Source organism: Pan paniscus, chromosome 3 (assembly GCF_029289425.2).
Source record: "Pan paniscus chromosome 3, NHGRI_mPanPan1-v2.0_pri, whole genome shotgun sequence".
Taxonomy (NCBI): Eukaryota; Metazoa; Chordata; class Mammalia; order Primates; family Hominidae; genus Pan; species Pan paniscus.
The window spans coordinates 74,445,980-74,451,108 of record NC_073252.2 but is presented as its reverse complement, the minus strand read 5'-3'; positions in this window follow the sequence as shown (position 1 = coordinate 74,451,108).

The window sequence follows — 5,129 nt, the reverse complement described above, 5'->3', positions numbered from 1 at the left end:
AGTTTAACATTAATAACACACTAATATAAAGGTAAAATTCAGCTTATCTGGTATAAAATCATGCAGGAAGCATTGTCAAATATAAAATGGTGTTTGGCTTTCTTTGGCCTAAAAACTAATAAAAATAGGTGCTAACGGAAATTTCTCAGCAAGAAGACACTAAGGACTGTAAAATCCACTGCTGATGTCCCCACATTTAAAACAAAAAATCAATTTCTTGGAAATTATATACTTGGTTTCTCTTCCACCTTCTCTTCCCTTAAAACAAAAGGTCTTTTAGCACAGGCGCCGCCCTTGGAGTTTCCAGTACACCAGCACCACCCTGGGGATCACGTTCCCATCAAAGGGTAGAAAGAAGGGAAACTCAAGCCAGCCTGGGAAGGACCCTGCCTTGTGCTGCTACCCACCAAGACTGCTGTTCCTACAGCAGAACGGGGATGGACACAGCACACCCGAGTCAAGCAAGCGCCATTATCATAAGAATCATGGGCCACTGTTCCTGGATCAAGCCCTACCAAATAAAAGCTAAGAAAAGCTTAGTCTATCTCTCTTTTCCTTTCCTAACCCAGTGCCTATATCCATTACTATTCCTACCACTAGCAACTCTAACCCCACTTTAAAGTGTTTCTGTGGTCTAGGAGCAGAGGTCACTGGAAAGGATCCATAGGCTTCTTTAAGATGCGCTTTGTTCTCCCTCCTCCACCTCCTACAACTGCCCCTTTCCTAAACCTACGAAATCAAACTATGCCTCGCCTCATGCCAAATGACAAAAGCAAGGTCTCAGTAGTAGAACTAGGAGACCTAAGGTAAACCACAGCCATTGAAACAGGGTATAAAGATGTAAATGCCTGGTTAAAATGGATTAAATATTTCGTTCTCACTTCAAACAAAAGCGACTGTTAGGCTTTTGCGCACAGTAGGCCAAAGGCCCAGGTTGTTCCCTTTCCACTGGGATGGTCCTCAAATCAAGCGGACATAGAGTGCATGGTAGCTCTTTTTCAAGATTCCACTGCCTGGAATAACAAATTGTACCAAGCTCTTTCTCTGCTATTTCCTGAAGCTCAACACCCTGTGGGTCAGCCCCCGAGTGCCATCCAGCCTCCATCTTCCAAAACCAATTTTACCTCTAGTCTCTAATCACACGAGGAAAATTTTGGCATTCCTTGGAGACTTACCAGGATGCAGTGAAGTCAGGCACTTCCAAGAGCTGACCCATCAGTCTGCCCTTATTCATCCCTGAGCGGATGTATGGTGGTATTATGGAGGACCTTTACTGGACACTCTGCCAAATAATTAGAGTGGTACTTATGCTCTAGTTCAATTGGCTATCCATTTTACCTTGGCATTTCATCAACAGAAAAAGAAAAAATCCATAGCCTCAATTCTTACCTCTTTAACAACTATAATAAGTATACTCCTTCTTCTTAGGTATTATGTTGTACCATACGTCCAGGAGTTAATCAAAACAACTAAGCCAAGACATGTTAAGCAAGTTTGAAGAGGAAAACTAAAAGAGGAGGGATTGTAGAAAGTAAAAATTTCCTCTTCAAAGTTTTCCTTCTTGTTAAAGAATAAGTCATAAGTGTTAGACATAATAGTTTTTTTTAAAGACTTTCTTCCAGCCTCCTTGCTTTTTGCTAATAACTCTCCGTTAAGCCCTATCCTATGTAACTGTTGGACATGCTCACAGGCAGGTTCCAGCTCATAGCCTATGCCCCTTCCTTATTTGGAAATGTTATTTCTTCTTTAAACCTTTCGTAAGCAATTTATTTGTTCTTCCCTGCACTTACCTATTTAGGAAAGTTTCAGGTTATTAGCAAATCAGGTATCAGTTTAAGATTGTGAGGTTTCAGCCTGACCAACATGGAGGAACCCCATCTCTACTAAAAATACACAATTAGCTGGACGTGGTGGCACATGCCTGTCATCCCAGCTACTAGGGTGGCTGAGGCAGGAGAATTGCTTGAACCTGGGAGGTGGAGGTTGCGGTGAGCCGAGATCGTGCCACTGCACCCCAGCCTGGGCAAAAAGAGTGAAACTCCGTCCCAAAAAAAAAAAAAAAAAAAAAAGATGGTGAGGTCCCAATACAGCCAATGGATGCAGGACACAGCAATAAGGACAACTCAAATGCGTAAGGGATAAATATGTCTCATTTTCCTTTGTTCAAGTTTGCTCTCGACATTGTTCCATCTGCGATTGAGCACCCTTTCTGCAGAAAGTAAAGATGGCCTTGCTGAGAGATCTTTTGTCTCTGTGCTGACTTTTCTTCATGGCACCGATTATCTATTTCTAACAGTTTTGGTATTTCTAACATCTTACATATCCTTATTAGATTTATTCCTAGACATATATTTTATGCCATTGTGAATTGTACCTTTGAAACATACAATTTTTTGTTCGTTGATGAGAAATAAAAATGTACAATTTCCTGTTTGTTGCTGGGAAATAGAAATAATATTTATGAACAGATTTTTATCTCCAGCAACCTCCCCAAACTGCCTACTAGTTCTGATACCTTATCTGTGGATGCCATTGGAGTTTCTATTATTGGAGTTTCATATAATCGTCAAATAATGACAGCGTTATTTCTTACTTAGCAGTCCTTATATGTTTTATTTCTTTTTCTGATTTATTGAGATGGCTAGGGACTTAAAGCACTGACTCTAAGGATAATTGAATTTAGATTCATATTTTGAAGGTAGAGCCAACAGGATTTGCTGACAGATTGCATTTAGGCTATGAGAGAAAGACAGGAATCAAGGTTGAGTTTAGGGTTTTTGGCCTGAGCAACTGGAAAAATGGCTTTGCCGTTTACTGCAGGCAATACCAGTAGTTTGTTGAACATATAGTGCAGTTAATTAAATGAAGAAAGACAAAAATGCTCACTGATATTTATTAGCAATGATCTTTCTAACAGATGTTAGCCTGGTATTCCACTTTTGAACTAACTCACTCCGGTAAGGATTTACATTTACAAATACTCCCAGGAGGGTTTAACTTACGGCTTTCTGTTCAGCCACTGCCATCTACAGGGGGCTTCTCTGAATATAAACTGTGCATGCTGATTAAAATCTAAAAAATAGCCAGGCAGGGTGGCTCACGCCTGTAATCTCAGCACTTTGGGAGGCCGAGGCAGGCGGATCACCTGAGGTCGGGAGTTTGAGACCAGCCTGACCAACATGGAGAAACCCCGTCTCTACTAATAATACAAAATTAGCCTGGTGTGGTGTCACATGCCTGTAATCCCAGCTACTCGGGAGGCTGAGGTAGAATAGCTTGAACCCAGGAGGCAGAGGTCACGGTGAGCCAAGATCGTGCCATTGCACTCCAGCCCGGGCAACAAGAGTGAAACTCGGTCTCAAAAAAAAAATCTAAAAAATATATGGGATGATTTTCCCCTCCAGCCTCCTCAACCCTTCCTGTTTCCACTACACACACACTCACACATACACACACACTTATCTTGTTTTCAATCTTGCCCCAGGTCAGACAACTGTAAGAGAAACTCCTACCCAGGAAACTGAGTCCCTGCAATGCACTTACAAGTAGCTTCTCTGAAAAGAAAAAGATCATGGACAGGCCAGCTGCATTTACAGAGAGTTAACCTAAGAAAAATAAAGAAACAGTGAAGGGGTGCCAGGAGCATTGGCTCATGCTTGTAATCCCAGCACTTTGGGAGGCCGAGGCGGACGGATCACGAGGTCAGGAGATCAAGACCATCCTGGCTAACACAGTGAAACCCCATCTCCACTAAAAATACAAAAAAAAAAAAAAGCCAGGCGTGGTTGGGGGGGCACCTGTAGTCCCAGCTATTCGGGAGGCTGAGGTAGGAGAATGGTGTGAACCTGGGAGGCAGAGCTTGCAGTGAGCAGAGATCAGGCCACTGCACTCCAGCCTGGGCGACAGAGCGAGACTCCATCTCAAAAAAAAGAAAAGAAAAGAAAGAAACAGTGAAAGGGTGACTCCCGCAAAAGAGATCCAGGATCACTCAATAAGGCCTTATTGTCCTAGCTAGAATGCCAATTTAACCATCCTTAATCACCTGGCTGTCAAAGGACGGGTAAAGCCTTAGGTGTCTTTTGCACAAAGAAGCAAAACTTTAAAAGCTTGCTCATTTAACAGTCCAAAGTCCCACTAACCTACCCACCCTGATGTTTATTCAACACACATATCGGGTATCTCATTGGGGTAAGGGTGATGAGTTAGCTACCTCTCCCCTCTTCCACTTCTCACCCACCACCCAATCTCAAAAATGTAAGCTCCAAATAAGCAGTGACAATTATCTTGTAAACCCCTCTGTCCTCAGTATCCAAAATGATGCCCGTCATACAGTAGGCATACAATACTTCAGAATTAACATTTTAAAGACTTTTAAATACTTAAAAGAGCTAGATTTTCACTTATAGTAAATAAAATCAGTGTTGTTTAAAATCAGTGAGTCAATAAATAGCATTGTCACTACCTGAGATAAATGTTACAGGAAACAGCTGATGGAATTTAAAAACTTTGCTTCTAAGGATTGTAACCCTATTGGTAAGCGACTGCTGTTTTTTAAACACAGTTTTTACCACTATAATTTTTATTATTATGTGCAATTACTTGTCTACATGTTTACATTATACACATATCCAACACATTTCCAGCATCCTAACATAATTATTCATTTTTGGGTGTGATCTGCCTTCTTTATCCATATATACACACATTCATATTAATATAGTTGTTTGCAATCATAGCTATGTATTTTTATGGTTGGTTTTGTTTTTCACTTCACATATTGTTTCCTAAACAGCTTTCCGTGTTTCTACACTCGTCATAATAATTCTCAATGACTGCATGATATTCTAACATGTCAGTGTATCATAATTTAGCTAAATAAACTAAAATGCAACATGTAAGTTTTCCATTTTTCGCTTTGGAGATAATGTTGATAAGAGTGGCAGACACGTGGTCTCGTCTGTTTTGCGTCTTTGCTTCTGATGAATCATATTCTGGAGCTCCATCTAAGAATCCCCATGCCCAGATTAGGGACTGCGAGCGACCACCCAGCGCCAGCGCGACCAGGACCAAGGACCTCCGCGGCTGAGCGGCGAGTCCGGGAGGGACTCTGCGCGTCCCCGCCCCGCGCC